Below are 13939 nucleotides of genomic sequence, written 5' to 3'. Positions count from 1 at the left end.
TTGAATGCACCCTTAGCAAGTTTGCTGACGACACTAAGCTGGGTGGAAGTGTTGATCTGCTGGAGGGTAGGGAGGCTCTGCAAAGGGATCTGAACAGGCTGGACCGCTGGGCAGAGTCCAATGGCATGAGGTTTAACAAGGCCAAATGCCGGGTCCTGCACTTGGGGCACAACAACCCTATGCAAAGCTACAGACTAGGAGAAGCCTGGCTGGGAAGCTGCCTGAAGGAGAGGGACCTGGGGGTGTTGGTTGACAGCCGACTGAATATGAGCCAGCAGTGTGCCCAGGTGGCCAAGAAGGCCAATGGCATCTTGGCTTGTATCAGAAATGGTGTGACCAGCAGGTCCAGGGAGGTTATCCTCCCTCTGTACTCGGCACTGGTGAGACCGCTCCTCGAATCCTGTGTTCAGTTCTGGGCCCCTCACCACAAGAAGGATGTTGAGGCTCTGGAGCGAGTCCAAAGAAGAGCAACAAAGCTGATGAGGGGGCTGGAGAGCAGGCCTTACGAGGAGCGGCTGAGAGAGCTGGGGTTGTTTAGCCTGGAGAAGAGGAGGCTGAGGGGAGACCTCATTGCTCTCTATAACTACCTGAAAGGAGGTTGTAGAGAGGAGGGTGCTGGCCTCTTCTCCCAAGTGACAGGGGACAGGACAAGAGGAAATGGCCTCAAGTTCTGCCAGGGGAGATTTAGGCTGGACATTAGGAAAAAATTTTTCACAGAAAGGGTCATTGGGCACTGGCAGAGGCTGCCCAGGGAGGTGGTTGATTCACCTTCCCTGGAGGTGTTTAAGGCAAGGGTGGACGAGGTGCTAAGGGGCATGGTTTAGTGTTTGATAGGAATGGTTGGACTCGATGATCCAGTGGGTCTCTTCCAGCCTGGTTATTCTATGATTCTATGATTCTATGAGATACGGATTTGATAGTTAGACTGTTCGGTGGATAAGAAACTGATTGGATGGTTGTATTCAGAGAGCTCAAAGTCCAGATGGAGTTCGATGACAAGTGGTGACCCTCAGAGGTCTCTTCCAGTGTCAGTGTTGTTAAGCATCTTCATCCATGACATAGACAATGGGATCAAGTGCACCTTCAGCAAGTTTGCAGATGACACCAGGCTGAGTGGTGAGGTTGACATCTTTGAGGGACAGGGTGCCATCCAGAGGGACCTGGACAAGAGGGACAAGCAGGTTTGTGAAAACCTTATGAGATTCAACAAGGCAAAGTGCAAGGTCCTGCACCTGGTTTGGACCAGCTGTCAGTATTGATACAGGCTGGGGGATGAAGAGATTGAGAGCAGCTCTGTGAAGAAGGACCTGGGGGTCCTGATGGGGTGAGGTGCTGAATGTGAGCTGGCAATACAGCCTATAGCAATAGGACAAGGGGTAATGATTTTAAACTAAAAGAGAAGAAGTTTAGAGTAGTTATTAGGAAGAATTTTTTTTACTGAAAGTGGTCAAACACTGGCACAAGTTGCCCAGAGATGTGGTAGGTGCCCCAACCCTGGGAACATCCAAGGTCGGCATGGATGGGGCTCAGAGCAACCTGATCTAGTTAAAAATGTCCCTGCTCACTGCAGGGGGCTTAGACTAGATGACCTTCATGGTCCCTTCTAATCCAAACTATTATACAATTTTATGATTCTATGCCCTATTTATGCATGATATGTCCATAGAAAACAGGTTTGGGAACCAGTGTTTTCTAAATCTCTCAAGACAGAGTTTATGTTCACTGTGATAGTGATGAAAATTCAGTGACAACACAGATGTCCTGGCCCGCAAAGCTTCTGAGGCTACATTTCTGCCAGACATCCATCTTGGTGTGTTGCCTGTCCATGGCTTCCACGCTGAGAGTCTTCTTCTGACTTGGGAAGAGATACGACTGTCTTTGCCTTGTCAAATACTCAGGTAACGCAGAACACAGAAAATTAGTTGGCCTCTGATTTGCATCCTCAATACCATGTTTTTTTTCCTTAAAGCAACGAGAAATACATCTTTTTGAGGACATTTTCGAGAACCTACACCTACAGACACTGAAAATTGGGTCTTTCTGGGTTGTTCACTTTTTTAACATAATCTCTTATTTAACACGGAGTTTAATTTAAATAAATAATTGTATGTTATTTTATTGTCAGAATAGATATTCACTTCCCACTTGGAAGGTCTTTTCAGGAGACCTTATTTCTCTCCATAACTACCTAAAAGGAGGTTGCAGAGAGGTGGGTGTTGCTCTCTTCTCCCAAGTGACAGGTGATAGGGCAAGAGAGAATGGCCTGAAGCTGTGTCAGGGGAAGTTTAGATTGGACATTAGGAAAAAAATCTTCATAGAAAGCATTATCAAGCACTGGAACAGGCAGCCAAGGAGATGATTGACTCACTGCCCCTGGAGGTTTTTAAAAGGCGGGTAGATGAGGTGCTTGGTGACATGATTTAGCAGCAGTCAGGTATGGTTGGAGTTGATGATCTCTAAAGCCTTTTTCAATCTAATGATTCTATGATTCTAAATAATAGACTTACTTCTCTTCCATAAAGTCTTTGGTCCAGCATTTATGTTGCAGGAAGAAGGCCATTATCATGTCACACTAAGCTACTGCATTGGAGTTATTTTTTCACAAGAGTAAATATCTGTGCAGTCACTTGTGCAGAAAGACATTTCTGCAATGTGTTCATGGTATCTCAGAACTACCCTTAAGTCACCACAGATGACGTTTTCCCCTTCTGCTCTTGCTGAATTTGAGCAGCAGCTGAAAAAGCGAGTTGCTACTTTTATACTTCACCCTCTGACTTCAGTGTCCTTGCAGCAAAATATATTTCTGGAATATTCCATAGTTGTCAAAACATGTGCAAAGTACTGAAACAGTGGTAAATACGAATTAAGCATCTAGATAAATATAGCCTTTACAGCAGATTGGTGAAAGAGGCGAACAATAGGAGGCAGGCCTAGTGAAATAACTGTTTCCATCATATCCCTTCAGCTCAAAGAATATCACTAAGAGGTACAATTGTTCTTGTCAATCATACCTTTGTCTCAATTTGGCTGAAACCTTCTGCCTTCATTAGAAATCCATTAGTCATGCTGCTTTTATGACAGGTTTGTTACTCAAGGAGGGGTGTCGTTTCTCCCTTTTAGTCAAATAATTCTTTAGACTCCATTTTTGTGTCAATTTTACAACGGCAGCCTGAGACCACTGAGCTGCCTGTGTGCTATGATTTAAGGCAATTCAAAAAGGACCAAACAAAATAGATGATCGCTATGAATAATTTATGATATTTCTTCAATTTTTTTTCAGCAGAACTCTGTGAGGGCTAACTACTGATCGTAGGACAAATTTTCAGTTATGAGGGCATCATGAGTATCTGTTTGTAGGCAACAAAAAGAAATCAGCTCAAACCTTGACGGATAACTTGAAATGATTAAATTACTGAAAAAAATCTTCCTCTGGGTACAGGATGAGACAGTGTTTCTCGATAATATTTGAACAATCTAAGCCTTTACTGACTGGTGATTGTGGGCATATAATCACAGGGAATTTACAAATGAAAGCATTTTCAGAGAGAATATTTTTTTTTTTTGCAAATTGTTTTTCATGAAGATTTCAAGCCTAACAGCCTAACTTGGAAGCTAGATTCCCTTTTTTTTTTTTTTTAGTTTTCTTTTTTGTGTGTGCATATGTGGTGGCAATTCAGCTAACAAACTTATTAGAATGTTGTCTAAATTATGATCTAATTTTGATAGATTTTAAGTAATGCTAAGGAAATTTATATTTCCAAATAAGACTAAGCCTATTAAAAGGTTTGTGTAATAATAATGAACTCGGAATAAAGAAGTAGTATTACATGTTTTCTACAATGAATAGAAAATTCTTAGAAGTATTCTTATGAAGTATTACTGAGTCATTTCTAGAACTCTGTGACATCTCTTGTGCAGAGATGAATCTTAGATTAATAGATGATTTGCCATAAAAAAGTCAAAACTATGCCAACATTGTAAAGATCTGTCAATGACGTCTTAGACCCATCCAGATCCCAGTGTCTAGCGACAAATCTACAACCATAGATGCCCAAACTGGTTCAGTGTAAGGGCTTATATCAACTCAGACACAGCACTGTACAAATGTAGCTATGCACTTCTGGTCTTTAGGTAGCCTGTCTGCTTAGTATTCACTGTGGTATATGGGTTTACCAGATTGGCCAAGCTCACTGTGACAAACTTTTATTGTCCTTTAGGGATATGTCCCAGATGTTTGCTTAGCATTTGTTAGCTAATGCTTGGCAATGAAGCTACAAACCTTTCCTTCACAAATATTAATCATCAATAACAAACCACAATGGTAATGTGATTATTTGAGAAAGTGGAACAAGGGAAGGAGAAAAACTGATTCACTAAAGATAAAAAATAATTTAAAAAAATTCGCAATTCTGGGTCAGATTGGAAAGTAATTCCAAATAAAAAAAAATTATCGCCGAGGAGAACTTACAATGATATATTTGCCATTTTTTAGATTATGGTTTCTGGAAAGTTAGAACATTTTATTTCAAAGTGATTATGTGGTTTGAAATTAACCAATCCATTGTATATAAGTGAGGTGGTAGTAGGTTTTTATCAAAGAGAATGCTTAGGTAACAAAAAATGATGAAATATTTTTTATTTGGTAGGTAAAAAAGCTTCATTTGTACTGAAATGAAATGTAACATTACAAGTTCACCTGCAAAAAACTTTTATTTTTGGTGATTGTCACAGTATCTCTGAAAATTATGTTCGAGTTAACACTTCTGGTTTTTTTATTTGATTCTAGTCACTGTGCCTCCTACAGACTGCAGAAAGGTCAAGAAAAGAAAGGACTTTAAATTAAAAAAAAATTTAAAAATTAGCTTACATTTCATCAAAAGCTGTTCTCAAAGATGCTAAAAAACAACATAGATATTTTTTTCCCTGAACAATGTAAGTTCAACGGCAATGAAGAAGCTGTAGGAAAAGCAGATGGTTTTCCATAGATAGGTAACTTACAGCTTATTTTGCAGTTAGTAAACTTTATAGCTAGATATTGACTGGGAGGGTACCATTGAAGTGCTCAAATGGCTTTCTTTCAATACAGCTACAGTATTATTTTGTGAGGTACTTCAAGGAATGAATAATTTTATAAGGTCATGCCCTTCTTATTGCACTATCTATGGATACAGATTAGTATCAGGTGGTGTGCCAGCTACTTAGAATGGTAAAATGATCTTGATTATTTCCCTTTTGTGTCATTCTTATTTTCTGTGCACATTTTTTTTTTTCTCTACATTCTGGAAGCTTTTTTGTCTAATTTTTTATATATGCTTTTCAAGGTCTTCTATAGTCCTTTTTACTTTACTTATCTGTCTTGTTCTCTAGGACATTGCAAATGCTTTATAAAATCTTCTTTCTTCCACATCAGTACTTTAAAAGGATGAGATGCTTGGGAGGAACTGTTTGCAAGAGCTATTTTGAACCTGAATCAGTTTTGTAATCCATTTCTGAAATGCTTTCTGTGTGTATGTGTTGTGGGTGAAAGGGGATAAAATTTGCTGCTTAATGGTTTGTCATACAAATTCACACTCAGCCATCTAAGTTTTTCCTTTTCCCTGCATGAAATAGATACTGTTCCACACTGTCATTGTCAGGCTTTTTTTTTTCTTGTCCAAACCAAGAATTTCTAATCAATAACCAGGATCTATATTTTTTTCTGAATGCGGCCTTTATTTTAGTGTCTGTGTTAGCTTCCATGACTGGAAAAATACACAGCCTTTTAACTCAGGCTCTTCAACCTATACATTTGACTGACTGTAATGTCTTTCTTCTTTTGTTACTTGCATTGGTTTCTGAATGTGAAGATTTTACAGTACTGATTTCAGTGTAGTTACCCTTGTTTTGCACATGAGAAGCAGAAAAGTGAATTCATTTCTTGAAGCCTGTAAAAAACAAAGACTTTCCTACTGTGACCACAATTCAGTTGCAATGTTAAACCAGGTAGTTTTTCAATAAGATAGCTTTTAAGCATGTGAGAAGTAGTTAAACCAAAAGATGTTCTCTTGTGCAGAATTTGGCTTTGTTGGTTTTGGGTTTTTTTGTTGTTGTTCGGTTTTTGGGGTTTTTTTGAGCACATTAGACAAATTCTTTGTATTTAACGTACCTCTGTTCACAAAGTGGATTTATAGCGTGAATGATTTCATTCATCTTTCAAACAGGAACCAAGATCCCTCCCCACCTAAACCTTCTCATCTTGGGTGTTGTAAAAACATAATTAAAGCTCTTAGACTATATGAGATTTCTTTTACAGGCTTGTATATTCTCTTCTGTACAGATGCTTACTAGCATCTCACAGCCCAGTCCAAGAAATACATATTATAGAACTGTTTGCATGTATGCACCCAAAACACTAAGGTGTAAGGCATAAGTGTTTTGTCTCCTTTAAGATCTGTCAGTACAGAATCTTCTGCTCAGGTGATGCAGACTATACTTGCCTTGTGACATGTCACCTCAATGTTATGCTAAGTATAATTGTATTGTTATTCATTATAATTTAGAATAAAAGTTGTGCTTTCTTTCCTTTGAAAAAAATGGAAAAGTCTTAGAATTTTCAACAAGTTTATCCTACTTCCTCCAAACTTCCCTTTGAACTGAAATTAAAGATAAAATGTCAGTGCCTTTGACTAGGCACTTTTTCCCCTCTAGCACACTAAAAGCAACATTTTTATTATTTCCATTTCAGTGATTCCTAGGGGCTTGACTCTGTGATTTGAATTTTTCTGTATGCATGGTAAGCAACACAGTCTCTATTCTAAATATTTCATTGTAAGTTACTGAAGATACATAATATGTGAGTAACATTAAGAAAGAATGATGAACAATAACTTTTTTTATTTGATGAAACATGTAGCCAACTGCTTCATGAAAAGAATTACATGTTCACCTAATTAATATGAACTCAATGAAATATGATTTCATTTTTACCATATACATAAATATTCCCTTGTCTTTATGAATGTTTTTTTTCTATTGACAGTATGAATGTATCTTACAGTCTCAGCTCTTTTCATAATGATATATGTCTTACTGTGATCTTCAGCAGTTAAACATGGATTGACATGACCGTTGTTACATGTTCCCTACCGTGATTGCTTGAAGAGTTCTTGAGTGGTGTTGTTGAAGTTACTGCAAATGCAGGCAACTCCTTTCCATATCACGCCCCACACCAATCTCATGGATTTCTTTATATTTACAAGATGTGGGGTTCTTTTGCCACTTATTTATCAGAAATACCAGAATGGGAGAATTAACCATGATTTGACCCTTTGTGTGAAAACGTTATTATTGTTGTCCTCTTCTTGCAATACCAACAGTAGTTCTTATATCGAAAAAAATAGCATACTCTGGAAAATCAAACTTCAGATGTCTTGTTTCACTTGGCATTCTAAGAGTTTAAAACCAAAATGAAACCGAAACTTCTCTCAGCTATACAAAATTAATATTAAAATTCAGCCTTCTAAGATATAGTGGCTTCACACTAGTATAATTAGAAGCTACATTTATCACTAAAACTATGTTTAGCAATACCATTATAATTATAAAGCTTTCCTCATATTTGTGGGAAAATGTTTTGTGCATTAAAGGTCATTCAATGAAAATTTCTCTTTTCAGAAGGTACTTAGAACTGTGTGGATCCGTAAATTATTTTAGACTTTATGAGGTCATTAACAAAATCTGTACTAATTAGAGAAAAGTGAACAAGCACCTCAATTTTGATATTCTACTCCATTGCAGAACCTCAGGAAACTGATTAATTTTACAACAATATTTAAATGGAAATTACTGTTTTAAGGAAGTGAAAATCCCTAATATTTTAATGTTTCCCATATTTCTTTATTGCATATTTCACTGAATTCTGAGTCTGTGTGAAGTTCAAGAGTTGTTTGTTAGCTACATGCTTTACAATAGTTTTTTAGTGTTTCAGCTAGGCAGATTTGTATATAATTATTTTACACGAGTGAAAAAAGAAAAGATGCTTACTAAAAATGGGATTAATAAAGCAAAAGCAATATATGTCAAAGTGAAAGAACTAACAGAATATGGTTTCTGCTGCTTAAAAGCCTGCTACCACTTCCATTCATAATAGATTGAGGAAGAAAAGATAGGGTTGTCTAAAAATGACACACCTGAAATAGTTAATATGCACAAGAAGTCTTGGTTAGGTTAAGTGATGAGATGCTCCAGAGGGGCCACTTCTATTACCTAATCACTACTATTGATCCACGACAGTAAAAAGATATGAACTCTCTATTTAAACAAAGTGAATTGAAACTGTAGCTAATTTTTCTTTCTATAATTTCTCAAACTTGGCTGATTTTACTTCTTAAGCAGTCATAACAGAATAAGTGAAATGTTAATTCTTTCTCTCTCCTCTTGCCTATGACAATTTTCCTTGATCCTCCTTAAATTGTCAACCATTTTCTACAACCTAACCTAATATCTTATTTATTAATCATCCTACAAAAAGAACTGTAGACTCTAGGTTTCTTGAGCTGCCTGCTTACAACCCCCCAGATCCTTGCAGTTTTTTAAATATCTTGTGCTGTAAAATATTTATGTTATTTCGCACAATAGGTTGAAACTTATTAAATAAGCTAAAAACATAAAGAAAATATATCCTCCAAGCTGAGCTGTCAGTAATGTATTACTAAAAGAGAATGAGTCAGTAGTGTCAGAACATCAGCAAGCCAGTTACAAATGCTAGTCGATCATTAAATCATCAAATTCCTCATAAATGTGACCAAACTTCACTGATCCTAAAGGCTTCGAAAATGTGTCTGTCTATTTGATTATAAATTCTAGATCAATAATGTTCCTAAAGTTAATTATTTAATAGCTTGGGGCCTGTTACATATTTTAACAATGAAATGTAATTATTCGCTGATGTATGAACTTCAAGCCTGAGGCCAATTGTAAAACTTCCTTTCAACACATCTGGTTTTGTGTGATGGTTAAAGACCTCCCTCTCCCATTCCTCCCCTAGAATTAATAAAGTGCATCTTCTAGTCTGAAGTCTTAATAAGCAGATTTTTGCTGCTCCTGTGCATTAAAAACTACAAGCAATTAGTTTATGTTCCATCTCAGCATGTTAGAACATGGAGCACAGCAATCAAGTTTTTGTTAGCAATAATTTTCTGGAACAACATTTGCCTTTGTGTAATCCTAGTACACTTTTAATTCTGGATCATTCTGAGGATGAACTTGTCTTGCTATTACCCTGTGCATGTCTGCACATGCTTACATCAGTGCTTCCTAGAATCAAAGAATGTGAGAAAGCTGCAATGCTCACCGAGGTAGTAAGAGCAAAATACGAAGTTTTAAGGAAAAAGGTAATTGAAATTCTGAAAGTGATGAGAGAAGGGGTGTTGATGTAGGGTAAATGTAACAAATTCTGTACCTTGGTACTTGCAACCTGGTGACTGAAATTGCAGGCAAAGTCTTCTTTGAAATAAAAATAGCCATGACTATATGTTTTACATAAAGAAACAACTGGGAATTGTGGTAGTTCGGAACGGAGAGTAGACAAATGGTTAAACAATTATAAAAAATAATACAGTGTAGAATACTTTCCTGCTTGTGAGCTACCTCATTTTCTGTCTTGAAATAAACTTGAAAAAAAATTGAAGGAGCAAAGTATTCTGCCAGCTGGGACAGGCTTGAACTTTCTAAGCACTTTTGGATGTAACCTTGCCTAGTTTTTAAAGCTGTGATTATGCCCAGTCCCTGTAGTAGTTCTGTGGACTTTCAACATAGTTTCTAGTTCAGTGAGGCTTCTTGTTTACTACAGAATTTGTATAACATCTAAGCAGTTTTTTAAGAAAAATGGTAATCCCCTTCTTTATTATTCACTATAAATGGGCCCTTAATAACTAGCGTAGGATGTCATTGTAATGATACGCATCTGCATTTAGATGTGTGATTTCTGCCTGCTAGAAAATTTATCTCAATAACAGTACTTTATTATTACAGCTTTTATAACACTTACTTGCTTTTGAGAAGCTGTTGGGAAAAAAGTTACCAACTAAAAGCAACAGCACAGTGTGGTCAAATAACAAAATAATCTAATAGTAATGTAAAAATGCAACAAACTATCAGTGCAGCAATAGTAAATTCCATTGGAAAATAAAATACTGTACTTCACTTGAGAGGAAGTCCTTGATGTGTTTTGTATACACACAAAGAAGTAAAAGTTTTATGTAATTACCTGGAAAGACGAAGACTGTACTATTTAGCTTTTTTTTTCTTTTGTACAATGTAGACCACAATCTTAGAAAAAGGTTTGATGTGTGATTAAATTTATACAACTTAAGAAACTTGCACTCTTGCACTAGAACAGCAGCAATTCAGCATTTTTTTTGCTTGCAAAATGACAGGTATCATAATGAAGAACTCCTTATGCATTTAGCATGGTTTCAGAGGTGACGTATGACTTGCAATGATGAAATCTGATAAATGTTCTTTTACATATTTGTATGATTTTTCAAGGCAAAAAAAAATTAAGAAAATATTTTATTTTCAAATCCTCAGTGCTATTTTGCTGATGATTTCTTATTTGAGATTGTCTGAATTTCTGCCCTTACTGCTGCTTTTTCACATTATAGCAGTTTTTGTTAGAAGAGTTCATTTCCATATGTACACTTGGCTTATGGAGTGAATTGGACAATTGGATGCTATGCTTATTTAGCATACTCTGTCACTGTGAGATATTCTACAGAAAAACTGAAAATCTGTATTGTTTTTCTGGTTTGAGCTAAGTTTTCTAACTTCATAGAATCACAGAATCATCAAGTTGGAAAAGGCCTCTCAGACTGTCAAGTCCAGCTAAGTCTCATCTGAGTAACTTCATTTTCTGAAAGTTAACTGCATGATTTTTCAGACAGTGTTTCTAGAAGTGATAACACAGAGCATCGGTATGCAGAAAGGCCATTGCTTATACTTATTCCTATAATAACCAAGGCCATCCTCGAGCCGATAGAATGCTGTATGCCAAAGATGAGAAAGTATAGCACCTGCAGGAAGTGGTGAACAAGACAGGTGACCCTCAAACTGACCCACAGAGTATTCCATCCCATGTGTGTCATGCATGATACTTGGTATAAAACTGAGGGATCAGGAGGGCAAATCTTTCTTCTTCAATGTTTGATGTCCAACGAGGACCCTGTCTGTCGTTTTGCCCCTGATCCTGTATTCCCGTGTTCCTTAACCCAGTTCCTGAGTCAAATTAGCCCAGGACATTTTTCCTGTGCTTGCTATACAGCATCTGTGGTAGCATAGTCATCAAGGGATGTGTGTGCAATTTCATGTATTTGTATATATTGTATTATATTCTTATTAATAGTATTCTATTCATTATTATATCATTATTACTTCATTAAAACTCTTTTAGCTTTAGTTTCCAATCCGCAAATCTTTTCCCTCTTATTTTCCCTTCCCCTTTCACTGGTGGAGCTGTGGTGCTTTCTCTCCTGTTACTTAAAGCTGTTCTACCTGATTCAGGAAACCCCACAGATACATGCTTGACTTTTTTCTACACACCTTGTCACTGAAATCAACAGGGACAGTTACATCCTTAAAGCTAAATTTGTTTCTACAGACAGGTAGAATTGTTTGTGGGTTCGCTTAATACACAACTATCTTTGAACACCCCAATGAAGTAAACCCTATAATTACTCTACATAATGCAGGGACATGTCCTGGAGGAGCAGCTATTAAGAACTGAATTTGCTTGGTAACAAGCTGATTACTCCACAAATTAAAATGTTGGTGCTAGAGAGAATTTAACATATAAGCTTCAGTGAAACTGTTCTCATAATTAAAACAATGGGTAATGCCATGGTGTATAGAGGACAAGACTTACAAAAGGCTATGTAAGTGTTTCCTGTTGACAACTGATAAACAGAAATGCAAGTCTTCAAGTGTGTGCAAAACATATTGACCCATGTGGCTGGAATTCTGACTTTGGGCCTTCTGGCTACTATTTAACAAAGGAGAAAACATATTATAATTGTGAGCATTTGATATTTGAAGTTTTCAAGAAAAATACTTTTTTTGACTCTCCTACGTCTTCCATCCAACAACATATACAGAAAAGTGTATGCTGATGTTATTATAATGCAGAACTGTGCATCAGTGAGGGCTCGGCACAAGGTGTTCCTGGAGCTGTGTGAAAAATAGCAAGAAATGGATAAGGCATCACTCTGGAGAAATTAGATAACTTTATAAAAAATATATATTTGAACACTACTTACTTTTTTTAATCTATCATCTCATCAAACATTAAAAGTAGTTTTATAGCCAGTGATCCTCTCTTTACTGCATTTTTTATTAACTGCAGTTTTTAAATTTAATTTCTTGATACTGCAATGGATAAACAGAAAATCTGTAAATATGTCTCTGCTCTGTACTGATGAAATACTGATATCTGAGGGAAATTTCTACAGAAAATATATGTACTGGAGATGTTTATAAATGTAATAATTCCAGCATTTGTAGGATTTATCTCTCTAATTAAAAAAACCTGTATAAATTTTTTTTTTGAGAATTTTCCCTTGAGAAGAAAATATTAGGCTATATAAATATTTTTCCTTCACCAAAGATGATTCAGATTATGTTTCTAGCTATGCTAAAAAGGGTAGCGGACCTGATACATATATAACAGCTGTAGATGTTTTCAGCAATTAGACACTATCAACAATTGTAATAACACTGACTCTTTGCACCTACAGCTGTGAATGCTGACATTCTGCATGGTTCTATTGTGTGCTGTGAGTTGAAGTGGCACAGACCGCACTAGTTTTTCCTACATAAAAAGGAAAACATCAATATTTTGTACCTTAAACGAGGTATTGAATGAATATAATGCATCCTTGATTGCCAAGATAAGGCTGTGCCTATGATGATGGGATATGGACCAGAATCTGAACGATTATTTGATGTTGTATTTCATTGTTTCTATCTCTGTAGTTGAGATCCAGTGTACAAAGAATCTGTTAATCTGATAGATGCCAAAAACTCTAACTGAAGTTGCCATACTCAGCACTTTGTAATGGTCTGGATTAACACTTTTCTCATCTTTGTGACACCCCATTGATAAGTGGTTCATATTTAGTAATAGCAGATAAGCAGATCATTAACAATAACAAAAGTCAGACACAAGTCAGACACAAGTGTATTACCTAAATTATTTGTGCCTTTGTCACACCTGCAATTTTCCCCCTACTAAGGGGATCACAGATTGTAGCACTGAATGTAACTCTTGAGGTCCTATCTCTGTGTTCTTGTGTCATACAGGAATATCCCATGTTGCTTCTGTCATTACACTTTTCTCGGCTTAAGTAGGAATTCTCATGAATAAAGGATGAAGTCAGACATGAGAGAGAAATCTGTTCCTCAGCTAGTAGCTGAGACCAGGACCAATTTTCCTACAGTATTGTTGTTCTCCTAAAAATTCAATCAATTCTTTGGATCAGTTACATCAGACATGTAAATTCTATAAAGTTACATAGAATTCATTCAAAATCTGGAATTTACATGGGAGAACAGCTTTGGCTTTGAATGCTAAGGCCTTAATTCAGTCAGGTAAAAAAAAGAACCAAGTAAGTTTGTAAGAAACAAGACATGGTTTAAACACTAAAATAGCTTGAGTGAATGAGTCATCTTTTTATTTCTTTTTTTTTCTTTTTCCCACAAAAGTAGTTAATTTTCTTGCTGCCTTCCTGCTGTCCTGTGCTATCCCCTCCTTCTCCCTCTTCCCTGGTGAACTAAGTAACTATCTAACTAGCTAGCTAAACTTGAGGAGATTGAAGTCTTGATGATTTTCACTATATAAGCAGTATAATTTTTAATAATTCTGTTATATGACAGTGGTCAAAAGTTCTAATCAACTGAGAAGGCATCA

The sequence above is a fragment of the Phaenicophaeus curvirostris genome, chromosome 1 (genome assembly GCF_032191515.1).
Source record: "Phaenicophaeus curvirostris isolate KB17595 chromosome 1, BPBGC_Pcur_1.0, whole genome shotgun sequence".
In the NCBI taxonomy this organism is placed as follows: domain Eukaryota; kingdom Metazoa; phylum Chordata; class Aves; order Cuculiformes; family Cuculidae; genus Phaenicophaeus; species Phaenicophaeus curvirostris.
The sequence above is the reverse complement of the archived record's forward strand: the minus strand, read 5'-3'. Positions refer to the sequence as shown.